The sequence below is a fragment of the Pongo pygmaeus genome, chromosome 6 (genome assembly GCF_028885625.2).
Source record: "Pongo pygmaeus isolate AG05252 chromosome 6, NHGRI_mPonPyg2-v2.0_pri, whole genome shotgun sequence".
NCBI classification, from domain to species: Eukaryota; Metazoa; Chordata; class Mammalia; order Primates; family Hominidae; genus Pongo; species Pongo pygmaeus.
This window is the reverse complement of record NC_072379.2, coordinates 87,351,315-87,374,522: the sequence shown is the minus strand read 5'-3', so window position 1 is coordinate 87,374,522 and position 23,208 is coordinate 87,351,315.

Sequence of the window (23,208 nt, the reverse complement as noted above, 5' to 3'; positions counted from 1 at the left end):
TTTATGAATCTGGGTGCTCCTGTATTGGGTGCATATATATTTAGGATAGTTAGCTCTTCTTGTTGAATAGACCCTTTTACCATTATGTAGTGGCCTTCTTTGTCTCTTTTGATCTTTGTTGGTTTAAAGTCTATTTTATCAGAGACTAGGATTGCAACCCCTGCCTTTTTTTGTTTTCCATTTGCTTTGTAGATCTTCCTCCATCCCTTTATTTTAAGCCTATGTGCATCTTTGCACATGAGATGGGTCTCCTGAATATAGCACACTGATGGGTCTTGATTCTTTATCCAATTTGCCAGTCTGTGTCTTTTAATTGGGGCATTTAGCCGATTTACGTTAAAGTTTAATATTGTTACGTTTGAATTTGATCCTGTCATTATGATGTTAGCTGGTTATTTTGCTCATTAATTGATGTAGTTTCTTCATAGCATCAATGGTCTTTACAATGGGTATGTTTTTGCAGTAGCTGGTACCAGTGGTTCCTTTCCATGTTTAGTTCTTCCTTCAGGAGCTCTTGTAAGGCAGGCCTGGTGGTGATAAAATCTCTCAGCATTTGCTTGTCTGTAAAGGATTTTATTTCTCCTTCACTTATGAAGCTTAGTTTGGCTGGATATGAGATTCTGGGTTGAAAATTCTTTTCTTTTAGAATGTTGAATATCGGCCCGCACTCTCTCCTGGCTTGTAGCATTTCTGCCGAGAGATCTGCTGTTAGTTTGATGGGCTTCCCTTTGTGGGTGACCCAACCTTTCTCTCTGGCTGCCCTTAACATTTTTTCCTTCATTTCAACCTTGGTGAACCTGACAATTACGTGTCTTGGGGTTGCTCTTTTCGAAGAGTATCTTTGTGGTATTGTCTGTATTTCCTGAATTTTTTTTTTATTATACTTTAAGTTCTAGGGTACATGTGCACAATCTGCAGGTTTGTTACATATGTATATATGTGCCATGTTGGTGTGCTGCACCCATTAACTCGTCATTTACATTAGGTCTATCTCCTAATGCTATCCCTCCCCCCTTGTATTTCCTGAATTTGAATGTTGGCCTACCTTGCTAGGTTAGGGAAGTTCTCCTGGATAATATCCTGAATCGTGTTTTCTATCTTGGTTCCATTCTCCCCATCACTTTCTGGAACACCAGTCAAACCTATATTTGGTCTTTTCACATAGTCCCACATTTCTTGGAGACTTTGTTCATTTCTTCTCACTTTTTTTCTCTAATCTTGTCTTCTCCCTTTATTTCATTAATTTGATCTTCAATCACTGATATCCTTTCTTCCACTTGATTGAATTGGCTGTGGAAACTTGTGTATGCATCACGAAGTTCTTGGTTTTCAGCTGTGGTTTTCAGCTCCACTGTTTATTCTAGTTAGCCATTTGTCTAACCTTCCTTTTTTCAAGGTTTTTAGCTTCCTTGCAATGGGTTAGAACATGCTCCTTTAGCTCGGAGAGGTTTGTTATTACCAACCTTTTGAAGCCTACTTCTGTCAATTCATCAAACTCATTCTCCATCCAGTTTTGTTCCCTTGCTGGCGAGGAACTGTGATCCTTTGGAGGAGAAGAGGAGCTCTGGTTTTTGGAATTTTCTGCTTTTCTGCTCTGGTTTCTCCCCATCTTTGTGTTTTTATCTACCTTTGGTCTTTGATGTTGGTGACCTACAGATGGGGTTTTGGTGTGGATGTCCTTTTTGTTGATGCTGATGCTATTCCTTTCTGTTTGTTAGTTTTCCTTCTAACAGGCCCTTTGGCTGTAGGTCTGTTGGAGTTTGCTGGAGGTCCGCTGCAGACCCTGTTTGCCTGGGTATCACCAGTGGAGGCTGCAGAACAGCAAATATTGCTGCCTGATCCTTCCTCTGGAAGCTTCATCCCAGAGGGGCACCTGCCTGTTTGAGGTGTCTCTCAGCCCTTACTGGGAGGTGACTCCCCGTCAGGCTATATGAGGGTCAGGGACCTGCTTGAGGAAGCAGTCTGTCCATTCTCAAAGCTTGAATACCATGCTGAGAGAACCAATGCTCTCTTCAGAGCTATCAGACATGGAAGTTTAAGTCTGCAGAAGCTGTCTGCTGCCTTTTTTTCTGCTATGCCCTACCCCCAGAGGTGGAATCTAGAGAGGCAGTAGGCCTTGCTTAAGCTGTGGTGGGCTCCGCCCATTTTGAGCTTCCTGGCGACTTTGTTTACACTGTGAGCTATTCAAGCCTCAGCAATGGCGGATGTCCCTCCCCCTGTCAAGCTGCAGCACCACAGGTTGGTCTCAGACTGCTGTGCTAGCAGTGAGCAAGGCTCCATGGGCATGGGACCTGGTGAGCCAGGCAAGGGAGGGTATTTTCTGGTCTGCCAGTTGCTAAGACCATGTGAAAAGTGCAGTATTTGGTCAGGAGTGTACCGTTTCTCCAGGTACAGTCTGTCATGGATTCTCTTGGCTGGGAAAGGGAAATCCCCCACCCCTCGCGCTTCCCAGGTGAGGTGACGCCCTGCCCTGCTTCAGCTCACCCACTGTGGACTGCACCCACTATCCAACCAGTCCCACTGAGATGAACCAGTTACCTCAGTTGGAAATGCAGAAATCACCTGTCTTCTGTGTCAGTCTTGCTGGGAGCTGCCAGCTGGAGCTGTTCCTGTTTGGCCATCTTGGAAGCGACCGATAATACCCTAACTTTTAAACTCTTATGGTTAAAATAGATTGTTCTCATAACCAAAGTCATTTTATACATGACAACCAATATACCAGAGAAAGTTCAACAAAATAAAACAAAAGATTTTACTATCAAATCTTTACCATTTTACTGTCAAAAGATCAAGAGACTGGTTTGATGAAAAGTATCTATTTTCAACAAGTATTTTCTGTCTATCTTTGATGGAAAGTTAAAAAAGACAGTTCTATATTTCAAATTGTTTGGAGTAGTGGCAGACATATAGCCAATTCATTAAGGAGTACATTTTATACTTTTATTGAAAAGGTTAATTATATGGTTTTGTGTGATGTGAGAGCTTTTAATACATACTAAGCACAATCATTTAAAAAGTATATTTTAGGGGCCAAGCGTGGTGGCTCACACCTGTAAGCCCAGCACTTTGGGAGGCAGAGGTGGGCAGATCATGAGGTCAGGAGATCATGACCATCCTGGCTAACATGGGGAAACCCCATCTCTACAAAAAATACAAAAAATTAGCTGGGCATGGTGGCGGGTGCCTGTAGTCCCAGCTACTCGGGAGGCTAAGGCAGGAGAATGGCGTGAACCTGGGAGGCGGAGCTTGCAGTGAGCCGAGATCATGCCACTGCACTCCAGCCTGGGCGACAGAGTGAGACTCTGTCTCAAAAAAGAAAAAAAAAAAGAAAAAGGAAAAGAAAAAAAAAAGTATATTTTAAGTTTCAGGTATGTTTGGTTGTTATATTCTGTACTTTATTACTGAGGCTCCCATCAATTATTCTGTACTATAATGACATTAACAGAAATAATGTTCATGACTGATGATTCATTACATTGGATGTACAAACCCTCTTGCATGAATTAATTGTTTTCCCTGTTTTGAATATTAGCCAATGTCCATTCTTATTAAATGAATGTATCTCAAGGCCCTACCAAATAAGTACATATAAAAAGTAGGAAAAAATATGATATTAAACAATCTACAATACCTTAAACATAATACATATCAGATATAAGGTAGGTAGTTGCAAATTTTATGAAACTAAAAACCACCAGAGGGTAGCTCAATACAATAGTGATGAAATACTTAAAACAGTATGGCAGGTATAGTATTTTGAAGTATTTATAAGTCAGGTATTATAGATATAGAGGATAGAGAGTGAAAAGCGACACATTTAATAAAATACTTAAAATTTTTATATTTATATTAATACACATTTTTTAGTTGACCTTCAAATGTAAATACATATTTCAATTATGCCTCTCTTTTTTTTTTTTTTTTTTTGGCAGCAGCCACATTGGCCACGAGGCAAGCAACCTGGCTAATATTAAATTTTATTTTATTTTATGTTAAGTTATTGTAGAAAGAGGGTCTTACTATGTTGACCAGGCTGGCCTTGAACTCCTGGCCTCAAGTGATCCTCCTGCCTCTGCCTCCCGAAGTGCTAGGATTACAGGCACAAGCCACCATGCCAAGCCACAATATTAAATTTTTAAAAATGTGATCTTTTACCCTCAGAGACTATTACGAATACCTCTATACACACAAACTAGAAACTCTAGAGGAAATAGACACATTCCTGGAAACACATAACCTCCTCAGATTGAATTAGGGAGAAACTGAAACCCTGGCCAGACCAATATCAAGTTCCAATACTGAATCAAAAATAAAAACCTATGAACCAAAAAAGCCCCACATCAGATGGAGTCACAGCTAAATTTGACCGGTCATATGAAGGAGAGCTGGTACTAATTCTACTGAAACTATTCCCAAAAATTGAGGCGAAGGGACTCCTCCCTGACTCATTCTATGAAGGCACCATCACCCTGAAACCAAAACTTGGAAAAGACACAGTAAAGAAAGAAAACTATAGGCCAATATCCCTGATGAACATAGACACAAAATCTTCAACAAAATACTAGCAAACTGAATCCAGTAGCACATCAAAAGTTAATTAATTCACTATGATCAAGTAGGCATACCTGGTATTCAAGGTTGGTTCAACATTCACAAATCAATAAATGTGATTCACCACATAAACAGAACTAAAGACAAAAACCAGGCTGGGCACAGTGGCTCATGCCTGTAATCCCAGCCTTTGGGAGGATAAGGTGGGCAAATCGCCTGAGCTCAGTAGTTTTAGACCAGCCTGGGCAATATGGCAAAACTCTGTCTCTACCAAAAATTAAAAAAAAGTCAGGCATGATGGTGCATGCCTCTGGTCCCAGCTACTTGGGAGGCTAAGGTGGGAGGATCATTTGAACCTGGAAGGCAGAGGTTGTGGTGAGCCAAAATCATACCATTGCACTCCAGCCTGGGTGCAAGACCCTGTCTCAAAACAAAACAAAACAAAACAAAACCATATGATCATCTCAATAGACATGGAAAAAGCTTTTGATAAATCCAATATCCCCTCATGATAAAAGAAAAAAAAACCCCAGCAAACTAGGCATCAAAGGAACATACCATCTATGACGACAAAGGAACATACCATCTATGTCGACAAACTCACAGCCAACGTTGTATTGAATGGGCAAAAGCTGGAAGCGTTCCCCTTGTGAACTGGAACAAGACAAGGCTTCCCTCTCACCATTCCTATACAACATAGTGCTGGAAGTCCTAGCCAGAGCAATCAGGCAAGAGAAAGAAATAAAAGGCATCCAAATAGGAAAACAAGGACTCATATTAACTCTCTTCACTGACAATATAATTCTGTACCTGGAAAATCCTAAAGTTTCCACCAAAATGCTTCTAGAACTGATAAATGACTTCAGTAAAGTTCCAGGATACAAAATCAACATACAAAAATCAGTAGAATTTCTATACATCAATAATGTTCAAGCTAAGATCCAAGTCAAGAATGCAATCCCATTTACAAGAGCCACAAAATAAAATACCTAGGAATGCATCTAACCAAGGAGATAAAAGACCTCTTCAAAGAGAACTACAAAACACTGTTGAAAGAAATCATAGATGATACAAACTAATGGAAAAACATTTCATGCTCATGGATTGGAAGAATCAATATCATGAAAATGGCCATACTGCCCAAAGCAATCTATAGGTTCAATGCTATTCCTATCAAACTACAAATGTCATTTTTCATAGAATTAGAAAAAGCTATTCTTAAATTCACATGAACCAAAAAAGAGCTTGAATATCTAAAGCAATCCTAAGAGAAAGAAACAAAGCCAGAGGCATCATACTACCCAACTTCAAATTATGCTATAAAGCTACAATAACCAAAACATAATGGCACTGGTATAAAAACAGACACACAGACCAGTGGAAAAAAATAGAAAATCAAGAGATAAAGCCACACACCTACAGCCACCTGATCTTTGACAAAGTCAACAAAAATAAATAATGGGAAGAAACCCCCTTGTTCAGTATGTAGTGCTGGGATAGCTGGCTAGCCATATGCTGAAGAATGAAACTGGACCCCTACCTTTCACCATATTATAAAAAATTAAAAAATAACTCAAGATGGATTAAAGATTTAATTGTAAGACCTCAAACTATAGGAATCCTAGAAGAAAACCTAGGAAATACCATCCTGGACATTGACCTTGGGAAATAATTTGTGACCAAGTCCTTAAAAGCAATTGCAACAAAAATTGATAAGTGGGACCTAATTAAACTAAAGAGCTTCTGTGCAGAAAAATAGAAAAACAAATCAACTATCATCAGAGTAAGAAGAGTGAGAGAAAATATTTGCAAACCATGCATTTGACAAAAGCCTAATATCCAGAATCTATAAGGAACCTACACAATTCAACAAGCAAAAAACAAATAACCCCATTAAAAAGTGGGCAAAAGATATGAATAGACACTTCTCAAAAGAAGATATACAAGCAGCCAACAAACATATGACAAAATGCTCAATATTTTTCATCAGCATTAATCATCAGCAAAACGCAAATCAAAATGCAAATCAAAACCACAACAATCAGAATGGCTGTTTTTAAAAAGTCAAAAAACAACAAATGCTTGCGAGGCTGTGGAGAAAGGGGAATGTTTATACACTATTGGTGGGAACGTAAATTAGTTCAACCATTGTGGAAAGCAGTTTGGAGATTTCTCAAAGAACTTAAAACAGAGCTACCATTCAACCCATTAATGGGTCTATATCCAAAGGAAAATAAATCATTCTACCAGATAGACACATGCATTCTTATGTTCATTGCAGCATTTTTCACAGTAGCAAGACAAGGAATCAATCTAGATGCCCATCAATGATGGATTGGATAAAGAAAATGTGTTGCATATACACATGGATTGTTACACAGCCATAAAAAGAATGAAATCAAGTCCTCTGCAGCAACATGGATGCAGCTGGAAGCCATTATCCTAAGCAAAATTAATTCTGGAACAGAAAACCAAATATTGCATGTTCTCACTTATAAGTTGGAGCTAAACACTGGGTACACATGGATGTAAAGATGGCAGCAGTAGACACTGGGGACTACTAGAGGTGGGAGGGAAGGGGACAAGGGTTCAAAGATTAACTATTGGATACTAAGCTCACTATCTGGGTGATGGGATCAATCATACCACAAACCTCAGCATCACATGATACAGCCATGTAACAAACCTGCACATGTGTCACCTGAATCTAAAATAAAATTTGATATTATTAAAAAGTAAAAATGTGATCTTGGCTTTTCCCTAATTTGTGGTGGTCAGTGCTCCTCTTGTGAGAAGGAATTAGCAGCACTAACTTGTTTCTAATTTAATGAAATGTAAATAAAAAGTAGAATGATAATGATAATCCTTTTTAAGGTACTTTTCAAAATGCGCAATAACTTGATTTATTTGTTTGTTTACTCTTTGTCCCTTTTTCTAGTTTGAAAGCTCCATGAGGTCAAGAGCATTTACTTCAGGGACCTTGCCAAACACCATAAATAGAGATGACTTTCAATAAGTATTTGTTAACTCCATTAAGTAATTAACTGTAAATTCTTAAGGGAGTAACCCTTCTAGAGATTATTCTGTGTTTTCATGTAGTCAGCAGTAATACCTTCCATGGACCCATCCATCTATCCACTCACCCATCCATCCATCTACCCATCCATCTTTTCACCCAGCCATCAACCCGTTCATCCTTTAGACCACCCCTCCTTCCATTCCTAAAGATATCTAACGCTCAAGGACAGTCTTTACAAAGGGATCCTTTCTTCTTGGTAATTAAAAAGAATGTTCTCCATGAAGGAATTCCCAGTTCAAAGACTTTCCTTCCAGGTCTTATAAAGTTTCTTGAGTAGGTTTTACAACAATAATGGCCCAATTTTCAAAATATGAACAGTCTTCCTCAACTCCTCTCCTTGGCCTCTTCAATGGTGAAACAGTACATTAGGGTTCATTATGCTCCATTTCCCTCCCTAAAGCCCTGGTTTTTGGTTAGGAACTACTTTTTGACAAAGTAAAAGACAAAGTCCTTCCTCTTCCACAAAATTTACATTATTTATCTTGTAATATGACCAGAGGTTTTGAAGAAAATTCATTGCCATTCCTGTAGCTTCTTAATAATAAAGTATGACCCCTAAGACTTTCTACCTATCATGGTCTCATTCATAAGCCCCACAGCTTCAACCATCACTTTTATATTGAAGCTTTCTGTCTTAGACTGCTTTCACCTTGTATAGCAGAATACCTGAGACTGGGTAATTTACAAAGAACAGGGATTTATTTCTTACAGTTCTAGAGATTGTGAAGTTCAAGATCAAGGGGCTGGCATCTGTTGAAGGCCTTCTCGCTGTGTCATCTGGCAGAGAGCAGAAGGGCAAAAGAACACATACATGCCAGAGAAGAAGGGGGCTGAACTCAGTTTTTAAATCAGGATCCCAATCCTGAGACAACAAATTCAAAAAAGAAAAAGAAAAAAGGAGAGAGTGAGTGGAGAGGAAGGGAGGTAAAAAACAAAACAAAAACAAGTTCACTCCAATAACATTAATCCATTTATGAGGGCAGAGCCCTCATTACCTAATGACCTCTTTAAGATCTCATCTCTCAACACCATTGGAGTGGGGATTAGGTTTCCAGTACATGAACTTTAGAGGACACATTCAAACCACAGCACCTTCTGAATATATACCTTGACCCCTGACTGCTTCCCCAAACTTCAGAGTTTTGTACCCACCTAGATGACCCACAGCCACCATCCATACACAGTGGGAGGGCAAGGAAAGGAAAGGAAAGGTAAGAGAAGGAAGAAGAGAGGAGAGAGAAAAGAGAGATCGGCTGTTTTTGTAGATTACTCCTCACCTTCCCTTCTGAGAATAGACTTCCAGAGAGTTTTCAGTATCTGTCAACAGCAGGGGCATGGGCTCCTTCCATCCAGAATTCTGGGAGGAAAATGCCACGTAGAGCCTGAAGACAGCATGGGGCAGCCTAGGTATAGTTTTATTGTCTCATTTTTAGGCAGAAACAGAGGCTGGAGAAGATACCCCACTCTCCAGTACCTCCAAGTCTGCATGAGGCAGAGAAAAGATACAAAATTCCATATCCTGGGGGTTGGGGCTGCCAAGGATTGAGTCAGGGGTTTGCCAGGAGTCACTGGGGTGGCTGGTGGAGAGTCATTTAGACCTGAGGGCTCCATGGCAGAGGAAGATCAATCCCATCTAGGAGGGCTGAGGTGAGGCAAGTCAAGGGCATGGTGGAGTGATGGGGTAGGGAAGAGGGATCAGGGATGGGGACAGATAGGACAACCGCAGGGCTTTAACCATGTGTGCCAAGACAAGTGACCAGGAATCACTTTCCAGACCCTCAAAGAGTGCATGCAGTGAAGATGGGCCAACAAGCCCTCCTCACCTGGGGTCAGTAGGAGCCCCAAGCAAGGACCAGGGGCCAAAGCTGCACAACCAATGGTGTTCTAAAAACTACTCCCTCCTCAGACATCCCAAGAAGTGAGGGAAGGGACAAAATTTTGAGAAATGAGGATGGAGTTCAGTCTTTGAAATGATAAAATAGTAAGCCAACTCTGATTGAATATTCATGAAAAGGAGCTCAATTTTATGCTGAAAGTAACTAAGCTAGCTGTAATTGGCATAATTATTTTCACTGTCAAAAACGGGATCTTATAGAAATTGAGCTCAGTTTAGCATAATTAAGTAATATTTGTATAGTTTGGAGCTGTGACTCTGAAACTATTAGCACCTACACAAAATTGACCCCAAGATTTCTTACCAAGAAATAAATTTTACAAAAGTTCTCCATAACACCAAATTTTTATAACGTTGAGATATTTAATACTGCTCTCTAGTCAGTTTTTTTCACTTAGCCAAAAATTTTGAACATTTTCCTAAGTAACCAAATGTTCTTCTTCAATATAATTTTTAATAACAGAATGGTAATTTATCATATGGCTGTTTCATAAATTAATTAACTTATCCTTTTTTTGTTTTAACTATATTTAGATTGTTTCCTATTTTCTGCTATATGAATAGCAATGAGATAATGAACAACCTATACATATATTTTTCAGGGCCTTTTTCTTTCTTTTTTTTTTTTTTTTGAGACGGAGTCTTGCTCTGTCGCCCAGGCTGGCGTGCAGTGGTGCGATCTCAGCTCACTGCAAGCCCCACCTCCCGGGTTCACGCCATTCTCCTGTCTCAGCCTCCCAAGTAGCTGGGACTACAGGTGCCTGCCGCCACGTCAACTAATTTTTTTTTTTTTTTTTTTTTGTATTTTTAGTAGAGACGGGGTTTCACCATGTTAGCCAGGATGGCTTTGATCTCCTGACCTCGTGATCTGCCCGCCTTGGCCTCCCAAAGTGCTGGGATTACAGGCGTGAGCCACCATCAGGGCTCTTAAGATAATTTCTTTTTTTTTTTTTTTTTCGAGACGGAGTCTTGCTCTGTTGCCCATGCTGGAGTGCGGTGGCGCGATCTCCGCTCACTGCAAGTTCCGCCTCCCGGGTTCACGCCATTCTCCTGCCTCAGCCTCCCGAGTAGCTGGGACTACAGGTACCCGCCACTAGGCCCAGCTAAATTTTTTTGTATTTTTAGTAGAGACGGGGTTTCACCCTGTTAGCCAGGATGGTCTTGATCTCCTGACCGTGTGATCCGCACGCCTCGGCCTCCCAAAGTGCTGGGATTACAGGCATGAGCCACCGACCCCGGCCAAGATAATTTATTTGGAGTAAGTTCCTTGAAGTGGAGTTTCTGGACCAAACAGTATACATATTTTTAAAGTTTTGATCTATGTGACCAAATTGGCCTTGACAGATGTTATGCTACTTAAAATTCCTGAGTGCCTCTTTTCTTACCTCTTCAGCAGCAATGGGTATTAGAGTGTTTAATTCTCTTAAAAAAAAAAAATCTTTTTGGGCTGGGCACATTGGCTCATGCCTGTAATCCCAGCACACTGAGAGGCCGAGAGAGGTGGATAATTTGAGGTCAGGAGTTGGAGAACAGCCTGGCCAACATGGTGAAACCCTGCCTCTACTAAAAATACAACAAAGTTAGCTGGGCGTGGTGGCATGTGCCTGTAATCCCAGCTACTGGGGAGGCTGAGACAAGAGAATCGCTTGAACCTGAGAGGTGAAGGTTGCAGTGAGCACCACTGCACTCCCCTGGGTGACACAGCAAGACTATGTCTCAAAAAGAAAAAAAAAGGAAAAAAAGAAAAAAAGAAAAAAATCTTTTTGATTAAAAATTATCTTGTTGGCTGGGCATGGTGGCTCATTCCTATAATCCCAGCACTTTGGGTGGTTGAGGCAGGAGGATCACTTGAGCCAAAGAAGGCTGTAGTGAGCTGTGATTACACCACTGCATTCTAGCCTGGTGACAGAGTGAGACCCTGCCTCAAAAAAAAAAAAATTATCTTGTTTTAGTTTGTAATGATATGACTATAGTGAAATGAGACACTTCTTATTGATGGGTAAATCTCTCTCTCTACTAAGAATATCAATGCTTTGCTGCCAATATTTCTCCCAGCTTGGTATTTTAACAGGTATTGAGCTTCTCTGTGAAGAAGGTAAAGTGACATGGAGGTATGAAAATGTCAGTGATGGCAAAATCATTAGGGATGTGTGTGTGTGTGTGTGTGTGTGTGTGTGTAACCAAATGATTTATGTTTTGAAGAAGTGGTTAATGGGCAATGTCTTGTTACCATTTTTTATTTTGTATAAAGTAAAAAAATTCCTTTTTACTCCTCAAAAGGTTAAACATAGTTTAGAATAGGCAAATCCATAAAGGCAGAAAGTAGTCTAGGGGTTGCTAAAGGTTGTGGGAAGGAGGGAATGGGGAGTGACTGCTAATGGGTACAGGGTTTCATTTTTGGCATGATGAAAATGTTCTGGAATTAGACAGTGGTAATGATTGCACAACTTTGTGAACGTACTAGAAAACCACTAAATTATACACTTTAAAAGGGTGAATTTTATGGTCTGTGAATTATATCTCAATAAACCCATTATTTAAAAAAGTCAATGTGCTTATTTTTTAGGTATACAGATGATATTTCCCCTTGAATAAAAAGCACAAGATGTTTTAAATTATTTTCTCAAGGCAGGAATAATAGACTCTAGCCTTACTGATCCAATACTAATTCAAGGCTAATGGGCATAGAGTTTGTATTTGGGGTGCTGAAAATTTTCTGGAATGAGATGATAGTGATGGTTGTGTAGCCTTGTGACTACACTGAACCCCAGTAAAGTGTACACTTAAAAATGATGAATTTTATGGCATATGAATGGTTAAATCTCAACTTTTAAAAAGTGAAATAAAAAGTTAGGTACAGATGCTCCTTGGCTTAAGATGAGGTTATGTCACAATAAACCCATCAAAAGTTGAAAATATCCTGTCAAAAATGCATATAATACCCCAATAAACCCATTGTAAAGTCAAAAATTATTAAGCCAAGCCATCATTAAGTCGGGAGCTGTCTGTATATGTACATAAAAATTTGTATACATGAATGTTCATAGCAGCATTATTTATAATAGCCTCCAGACAACCCAATGTCTATCAACCGAGGAAAGAACAAAGTGTGAGATACTCATACAATGGAAAATTACTAGACAGTAAAAAGGAATGAAATACTGATACATGCTACAACAAGGATGAACCTTGAAAACATTATGCTAAGAGAAAGAAAATATAATGGCCCAAAAGGCTACGTTATATGACACCATTTATGTGAAATGTCCAGAATAGTCAAATTTATAGAGATAGAAAGTGAATTAAACAGCTTTATTGAGCTCTGGGTTGCTCTGGGTGAAGAGAAAAATGGGGAGTGACTACTATTTGGTAGGGGCTCCTTTTAGAGCTGATGAAAATGTTCTTAAGTTCAATAGTGATGATAATTCACCTTGTAAATATAATAAAAACCACTGAATTGTCCACTTTATTTATTTATTTATTTAGACAGAGTCTTGCTCTGTTGCCCAGGCTGGAGTGCAGTGGTGCAATCTCAGCTCACTGCAACCTCCACCTGCCAGGTTCAAGCGATTCTCCTGCTTCAGCCCCACTAGCGAGTGGCTGGAATTACAGGCATGTGCCACCATGCCCAGCTAATTTTTGTATTTTTAGTAAAGACAAGGTTTCCCCATGTTGGCCAGGTGGGTCTTGAACTCCTAACCTGAGGTGATCCGCCTGCCTTGGCCTCTCAAAGTGCTGGGATTACAGGTGTGAGCCACTGCACCTGGCCGAATTGTCCACTTTAAATGGGTGAATTATATGGTATGTGAATTACTTCTCAATAAAGCTGTTTAAAAAGGAAAAAAATTACTGACAAATAGTTACAAAATGTTGAGACAAAGGTTGAAGAGAGACAGATGGATGATAGAAGATGGCCTCTGCTAATATGATGTAAAAAAAGAAATCCTTGATCTTTGAGGAATCGCCATGCTGTCTTCCACAGTGATCTATAACCAGAAATACCATTTGACCCTGCAATCTCATTACTGGGTATATATCCAAAGGAATATAAATCATTCTATTATAAAGACAAATGTGTGCCTGTGTTCTTTGCAGCACTGTGCACAATGGCAAAGACATGGAATCAACCCAAATGCCCATCAATGGTAGACTGTATAAAGAAAATATGGTACACATACACCATGGAATATTATGCAGCCATAAAAAGGAATGAGATAATGTCCTTTGGAGGGACACGGATGGAGCTGGAAGCCATTGTCCTCAGCAAACTAACACAGGAATAGAAAACCAAACACTGCATGTTCCCACTTATAAGTGGGAGCTGAACAATGAGAATACATGGACACTGGGAGAGGAACGACACACACTGGGGTCTGTCAGTGGGGTGGCAGGACAGAGAGCATCAGGATCAATAGCTAATGCATGTGGGGCTTAATACCTAGGTGATAGGTTGATAGGTGCAGCAAACCACCATGGCACATGTTTACCTGTGTAACAAACTTGTACGTCCTGCACATGTATCCCAGAACTTAAAATAAAATTAAATTTAATTTACAAAAAGAAACAAAAACCCTCTTTTTTCTTCCCAACCTTTTCTCAATTGTAGGCAGCATTTACCTATTTCTTGAATCTATAATGATTCCTTTAACACTTTTCTAGATCTTGAGTTATTTGTTCAAATTATTTGTCTCCTCTCTAAGACTCGTTGTTCTATACTTGTACACATTGCAAATACTATGCTTACTTGCAGAGTTTATGAAATTGCATGCATTTTTTGCTCAATGTTACGATATATTATTTTACAATGAAGAGTTTAATGCCCTCTTTAAATGCTTGTTTTTGCCTTGCACCCTTTTTTAAAATATAAAAGTGCTAGATTAAGCATTCATGCCGGTTACCACAATTGTTGATTCTGCCAGAAGAGCATTTACCAGTAGGTTCTGGTTCTTGTTACCCAACTCCTTCCCTGTGAAAATTATGTCTCCCTAGTAACTAGGTTGTTCTGGCCATTGTTTTGACTTTAACAGCCCTGGGAGTGGAATCTTGTCAAATGTTTTAAATTATAGCACTTCCAAATTCATTCAACAAACATTTATTGAGTACCTACTATTGGCCAGATACTGTTTTGCTATTTTTTTAATCAACATTAAGGAATTCCAGCTGGTTAATTGAGCATGATTTTTCTCTTACAGATACCAGTGACAGCAATTCAAAGATGTGAATGGGATTAATTCAGGGCTGTTGCTCCTTACAGATAAGTCAGTTTACCTGTTGTTGAATGACATGCAGAAAAGAAATTTGGTAAGAAGGAAGTGATTTGAGTAAATTCTTTTTGAATTTGTAGAACGTTTTTGTTTTTCAGCTTTTGAATAACATTTGATGTTAAATCCTTACAAGAACTTTGGGAGTCAGGCTGGGCAACCCCTTCCCCACGATTCTTCTGTGGATGAGGACATGGAAGTCAGGGAGGTTAGCTGATGTGCTTGTTCAGAGGTGCACAGGAACCCAGAAAGTCCAACTCTTATTTCATCTTACCCTCTAGGTAAAACATCTAGGATCAAACAAGACTGATAATACAGTCTCCTAACCTTTTCCAAACTATTTTAATCAAACTTGATTCTAATGTGAAGTTGTCTTTAATAAGGAAAGAATCCCACTTAGCTGTTTGCTCAGCGAGGTCTGGGATTCTATCTAATCTCTATATGTCAGCGTATAATTTGAGCAAGGTTAAAAAGAAAACTAAACCTTTCCTCAATATTTGGAGATGGTGGAGTCAGTCTATTTGTCTGTACGAGATAAAAAGGTAAAGCGTATCCCTGCTTTTGGTGAGGAAAGTTCAGAAACGACTGTGTTTTGTTTCTGAAAACTTTGGAATACTTATCTTTGGCTAAATATCAAATATAAAAAATCCATGAAAAGTTATCCTATGATAGTTTTTGCTGGCCGCCCGTGATGGCTCATGCCTATAAAGGCAGGAGGATCACTTGAGGTCAGAAGTTCAAGATCAGCCTGGCCAATATGGTGAAATCCCATCTCTGCTAAAAATACAAAAATTAGCTGGACGTGGCGGCATGCTCCTGTAATCCCAGATATTTGGGAAGGTGAGGCAAGAGAATCGCTTGAACCCAGGAGGCAAAGGTTGCAGTGAGCTGTGATTGCCTCACCACATTCCAGCCTGGGCAACAGAGCAATACTGTCTCAAAAAAAAAAATCGATAATTTTTGTAAAATTATACATAGTAAAAATAAATGGATCAGATTTTCCATCTGTTGCAAAAATTTTATAGCCTTAAATATTGTGCAAATGCATGGTGGCTCATGCCTGTAATCCCAGAACTTTGGGAGGCTGAGGTGGATGGATCACCTGACGTCAGGAGTTTGAGACCAGCCTGGTCAACATGGCAAAACTCTGTCTCTACTAAAAATATAAAAATTAGCCGGGCATGGTGGCAGGGACCTGTAATCCCAGCTACTCAGGAGGCTGAGGCAGGAGAATCACTTGAACCCAGGAGGCAGAGGTTGCAGTGATCTGACATCATTCCACTGCACTCCAGCCTGGGCTACAAGAGTGAGACTCCATCTCAAAAACAAATAAACAAAAATAATTAATTAAAATATATATATTGCTCAAATGTGTATAAATGCTGTATATGGAGTCATTTTCATAATAATTTCTCATTTTTATTGAGTACTAATTGTTTTCCAAGAACTATTAGAAATTGTTTGTAAGTATTAACTTATTTAATCTCACACACCGTGAAGTGAGCTCCATGTAACATAACATAACATAACATAACATAACATAACATAACATAACATAATGTGGCATGACGTGGTATGGTGTGACATAACATACCTCCATCTTATAGATGAGGAAACTGAGGCACAGAGAGAATTAGTTTCTTTTTTTTTGTTTTGTTTTTTTTTTTTGAGATGGAGTCTCACTCTGTTGCCCAGGCTGGAGTGCAATGATGCGATCTCGGCTCACTGCAAACTTCGCCTCCCGGGTTCAAGTGATTCTCTTGCCTCAGCCTCCTGAGTAGCTGGGATTACAGGTGCCTGCCACCATGCCCAGCTAACTTTTGTATTTTTAGTAGAGATGGGGTTTTGCCAGGTTGGCTGGGCTGGTCTCGAACTCCTGACCTCAGATGATCCACCCGCCTCGCCCTCCCAAAGTGCTGGGATTACAGATGTGAGCCACCGTGCCTGGCCGAGAATCAGTTTCTTGACCAAAGTGTCTTTTAAGGAATAAGGGCAAGATTTGAACCCATGCACTCAAGCACTATCCTCTTCTTTCTTATTTAGGTTAATGCTCTTGTGCTAAGCAAAATTCTATTTGAGTCCCTTCAGAATTTATGTGTTGAAATCCTAACCTCCAAGGTGATGGTAGTAGGAGGTGAGACCTTTGAGAGGTGATTAGGTCATGAGGGTGGAGCCCTAGTGTATGGCATTTGTGCTCTTATAAAAGAGACCTTAGAGAACTCACTTACCCCTTCCACCATATGAAGTCACAGCAAGAAGACAGCTGTCTGCAAACCAGAAGAGGTCCCTCACCACACACCAGGGTCTCACTCCATTGCCCAAGCTGGGTGCAGTGGTGTGATCTTGGCTCACTGCAGCCTCAACCTCCCTGGGTTCAGGTGATCCTCCCACCTCAGCCTCCCAAGTAGCTGGGACCACAGGCACATACCACCATGCCCGGCTAATTTTTGTATTTTTTGTAGACATGGGTTTTCACCAGGTTGCTCACGCTGGTCTCAAACTCCTGACCTCAAGTGATCCTTCCACCTCAGCCTTCCAAAGTGCTGAGATTACAGGCGTGAGCCACTGTGCCTGGCTGGATCTGCTGGTATCTTAATTTTGGACTTCCCAGCCTCCAGAACTGTGAAAAATAGATGCCTGTAGTTTTAGCCACCCAGTCTACGGTGTTGTTATAGCAGCCCAAATAGAATAAGACATGTTCTTAGTTCAGATACCAGCAGCTTTCCCCATATTTATCAAAAGCAAGCAGTGAGTTCACCAACACTAGGGCCTTGGGCAAAGTTTGAAGTCTTTCTTTAACATCTTTCCATTTCCCTGTACATATCTGTCATCCGCTTCTTTTGTCTCGGTCCACCATTTTCCCTCCTCTCATGGGCTGTGGCTCTGGTGTCTGGGGCTCCTAAGTCCTATCATGGAACTCCATCCAGGGCAGCCCTTCCGTCTAACTGACCCTTTCCTTCTTTTTTCTGAATCTAAACTGCCTCCACTGTGCCACAGCTATTATGAGATAAGCTCAGTCATATTTTATGTCTAAATAGAAACCTGTTGATTAGGTCAGAGCACAAAATCTGGCCAGGATTTGAGGGTGAATGAGAACAGTGACTTCTAAGTAGCTTGCCTTTTACCTGATTCCAACCCAGCAAACAATGCAGGGAATAGACAAGACATCAAGAATGCAAAGGAGTGGCCATGACTATGCATTACCTTACCAGTTCCCTATGTAGTGAAATTCAGTGGAACTTCCTAACTACAGTGAAACAATGCTAGGTCAGAAGAGCCCGAAATGTGGTTCACTGCCTTTGGTATGCACGGTAGGGAAATGGGGCACATCATAACCTGTTAGGGAATGCCTGCTTCTCCACAGTTACTTAATACTATGTTCTTATGTTCTTAGTTTTTGGGTCTACAGAGGAATTTACCATAAAGCTAGTAACATTTAAGCTTCAGGACTCCTCACTTCCCCAGGCCTCTGTGAGTGGTGGGAGTTGCTTGGATTTGTAAAGTATTCCAGGTGAGGAGGAGAAGCCAGCATGCAATTAGAAAACAGAATTGTATAGGCATTTCTGTTAAATTTCCTAGAGACCTCAGAAGAAAGAGACTAACTGATTTCTTTTCTCATTCTAAATTAATAATCAGTTTCATGCCTAATTGATATTTGTGGTTTAATTAATTTATGTATTTATTTATTTTGAAGTGGCTCATAACTGCATATGCACCAGGCCCCACTCCTGTGGTCTACCTGCCCCTTACTATCCTAGCTGGATTACAAAGGAATAGAATTTGTTGGAAAGAGATTTGGGGGCTAGCAGCCAGTGCTGCATATTCTGTTTGCCCCTCCAGACCTACTCTTCACTCTTCTCTCCCTAGTCTGTAGCCCAGGTGGCTACTCTCTGTGGATGCTTCCCTGGCTCCCTTGCCATCAGGTTGGGGTCCATCAGTGAGATCATCTGCAGGGGATGGGAGGACTGGAGGAGAGTGTTGATTTCTCTGACAATGGGTTGGCAGCAGGGTGGGCCTCATGAGTTTGCAAACTGTGGAGTCAATAGGACCCCATTCTTAAGAAGGGCCCTGTGCTTGGTTTAATGCTTTTCTGTCACTGTCTTAAATTCTTAATTTTATCTGTTTAAAAAAATTTCAACTGTTATTTTAGATTCAGGGGGTATAGGTACAGGTTCATTATAAGGGTATATTGCGTGATGCTGAGGTATGTTGTTTTATCTTTGAATGTGTATTTTGTAAGTGAAATCAAAGGGAAAGTGGAGCATCTATGTGAACAGAGGGGTTACATGAAATATATGTGTCTGCAATTTCCATTTGCTCCATTTGAATATAGTATTTACGGTGTCCCCATGATCATAGAATGCCTATGTACCCGTGCACTACATAAGGAATTCAGGAAGACTCAAAGCAAGTACAAGGTACAATTGATAAAGCCCCGAGATGTCATGTTTTCTATTTCAACCACAACTTGCTTAAAATTCAGACAAAAGGCAATGAAATTTGAGAAACACATACAACCAAGGAGCCTCATCATATCGTTTCTTACTCATGTTACTTCTCTGTTACTTCCTAACCACTTACACTAAAAATGATGTCATAGAAGGAGAGGGGAAGATAGGGCAAGCCATAGTTCCTTTTCGTTTCAGTCCTTCCTTCCTCATCAGTAAGCTGAAAGTAGTGTTGGAATACTGTATGAGCATAAGAAAGTGAAACAGTCGAGTTAGTTTTGTGCACTATTTCCACTGTTCCAGTAGGAACAAAATATGTATATATGTACAAACTATGAAATGTAGGTGTATAATTTTCATGATTCTGCATGAGAGTTAAATGCCCTTATAATGGCATTAAAATTGGCATTGCACAAGATAAATGGTAAAATTCAGGCTAATAATTTAAAATTTTAATGGTTTCTTTTTTCTTTTTTTTTGTTTTATATTTTTTCACCAGCAGTTTCAATGTTTTCTTTATTTAGAATAATGTTAGATACAAAATTTTAGAAACATGACAAGTTGAGGAAAGAAAAAGAGACTGCAGAAGGAAAGCAAAAACTTTATACTTTAGTACCTTTACCACACTTTTTTCTTGCTTTTTTCAACTTGCACTGGGCTGCTCAAATTATATAGTGGGCTTTGGTTAATAGTGACGCTTTCTTCCACCGAAGTCCACAGTTCCTGATGGGTGGCCATGTCCTGCAGCTACAGGTCTCCCTGGGCTCCAGGAGTTGCCCCCTTTTCCTTTGTTCTTCAAGCCTACTCCTGGTAGCACTCCGTACTGTGGGTAGCACTCCTGAGGTAGGTGGGGTATGGGGCGTTTTTCAAGCCTACTCCTGGTAGCACTCCGTACTGTGGGTAGCACTCCTGAGGGTAGGTGCGGTGTGGGTTGTTCTTCAAGCCTACTCCTGGTAGCGCTCCGTACTGTGGGTAGCACTCCTGAGGGTAGGTGGGGTGTGGGGGGGTGTCACCAGAGAAGGGAAGTAGATTTCACCTTCCCTTGTTATTTTCCTTTAACCTCTGTCCACATCTGTGTAAGTCATTCTTTCATTAGTCTCTCTTTTACACTGCTCTGTTTATTTGTATATATTTTATTATGGACAATTTCAAACATAAATAGAGAATAGTATAACAGACGTCCATGTACCCAGTATCTAGCTTCAACAATAATTTTTTCACCCCTTTGGAGTGTGCCATTTGCTTCCTGCTGGGATCTTGGCTGATAGAAGGCCTGCTTATGCATTTTGACTATTCATCATACCCCTGTCCTCAACAGGGAGAAGCAACTTGACAGCTTGTTTCTAAAAAGAAATTAATGAACATTTACCCACAGATTAAAATGGCGGAAGTAGCCTTAAACATATTCCCTGCCTGTTCAGTGAAGCTTGGTTCCCTAACTCCCTCCTGGGCATCCAAGCTCATCTCAAACTATGTTTTGTTTTGTATGCAAAGCTACAAAAAGAGGGCATGCTTAGTACCCTCTAAAGTAAGTGAATCACATTAATCAACAGCATTTATTCCCACCAATTGATAAATGCTTTATCTTTTCACTTGCAGGAGAAAAGGAAACATGGAAGAATTATTTTCTTTGTGAGGAGGTCCTCTTTGTGAGAGGGCTGATTACATGGTCATAGATTAGCAACATATTTGTCTTCCTCAATTTCATGAAAATAATTTTATCATTAATGAGATTTGCTAGTAAAGCAGAAAGGTCATATCTACAAGGATAGAGTCACTTTTAGTATGAGACCCTCACCACTTGTCTCATCAAAAATAATCATTTCGGGTTTAGTCTTTTTACTAATAGACATAATAAAAGTAATATACTACTATTCTATAAATAGGCATTTGGAATTAGTCTCTTTTTCATCATATCCCATCAAGGATACCATAGAATTGTCCAAATCAATAGGAAAATAGAGAAGGAAGGCGTTGGGGAAAGAACTAATCTTTATTTATTTGAGATGGAGTCTTGCTTTGTCACCCAGGCTGGAGTGCAGTGGCCCGATCTCGGCTCACTGCAACCTCCGCCTCCTGGGTTCAAGCAATTCTCCTGCCTCAGCCTCCCGAGTAGCTGGGATTACAGGCATGTGCCACCACGTCCTGCTAAATTTTTCTGTATTTTTAGTAGAGACAGGGTTTCACCATATTGGCCAGGCTGGTCTTGAACTCCTGACTTTGTGATCCGCCCACCTTGGCCTCCTAAAGTGCTGGGATTACAGGCATGAGCCACCTCGCCTGGCCAGAACTAATATTTACTGCATGCCTTCTTTGTATTATAAATATTTATTGTCAATTTAATCCTCACAGTAATCCTAGGAGGTAGATGTTATTACTCCTGCGTTATAGAGGAGGAAGGTGAAGCTCAAGGAGGTTAAACTGCTCCAAAGTCTACAGCTACCTGATAATTACAAAAGCCACTAATTATGTTTTGCAGAGCTTGACCCTATGCAAAGCACTTTAGATCCATTAGGAAATTTTACCCTCCGTGGTAAATCACACTATGTCCATAATACAGATTAGGTGAGTGAAGCATCTTGTCCAGGGGCACATAGATATTAACTGGCAGTGTCAGAATTCTGAGTCAATTCTGTCTAACTCAAATCCTTGCTATTCTCACTCCCTTCTGCTTGTTCCCAGGGGAGATGGGTACAATTTCTGTTACAATTTCTTTTTCCATCTTGAACTTCTCTTCCCTTCTGCCGATGTCCATTCAATCATTCTGATCTTTCTCTTTGATAAAGGGCACAAAATCAAATATGAGTAGACAGCTCCTTTGTCACCATATTGCATTGCACAATCTCAACAGTGGGCCTGTTCTTTCTTTGGTCTTTAATTTTATCCGTTCATTGTCTCCAGATATTTTCACACATGCAGTCCTAAAATATCTTAAAAAGTAATATATTTTAAAATTGATGCGTAAAATTTTTATCATGGGGTAAAAGAGTTGTATATATTTACATATATATAATTTCTGATATAACTAATGACATTTAAAAAATAAATATCACATTATTTGTTGATATCTATACAGTGAGATCTAAATAGTATAGCAATTTGGTGCCTTATCCTACTTTCTAATTTATTTTTTATTGTATATATTTATGGTATATAGCACGATGTTTGGACATACATATATCCAGTGACATGATTACTACAGTCAAACAAATTAACATATCCATCACCTTCCATAGTTACCTTTTGTGTGTGTGTTGTGTGTGTGATATGAGCACCTAAAATCTACTCTTAACAAATTCTCAATGTATAATATTAAGTATGGCCCTCAGGCTGTCCATTATATACTTTTAAAATATACATCATAAAGTTCTTCTTTACCTGCAGGACATTTTCTTTTGTTTATTTACTCCTTGAAATTATATTTCCATTCCACTTCCTACTATTTTTTCTACCTTAAAGAATTTCATAAGTACATACTTCTCTACAACAAAAATATGTAAAAAATGGAAATAATTTTAAATTTCCTGTGATGGTTCAATTCTGTTAGAAAATTCTACACGATTTCTTAAAACCACATAAATATATTACAAATATTGATGGGTAATTACTAAACATAAAATGTAAGACTGCATTGGAATTGCAGTTCTTACTGAGATGGGTAGTATTTTCCCCCCATATACCCATGGTAAATATACCAGGAATAGCATCAGTGCTATGATTTGGTTGCTGTAGGTGCTGAGAAGCTTTTCAACTAAATAAGTAAATGGGAATGAGAGTTTTGTTATGGCAATGGGGCTCAATTCTTTGAATTCTTGTTCAGTTACATACCAAAAATTACATGGTAATCTATCATCAAGACGATTTTCAGTGATCTCTCCTCTGTGGACTTGATTAGATGTCTTTCACTTCGGTGAAAAGCAGAACATTAGAATCCATCTAACTTGCAACAGGATTAATTATCCCATCACTGCAATC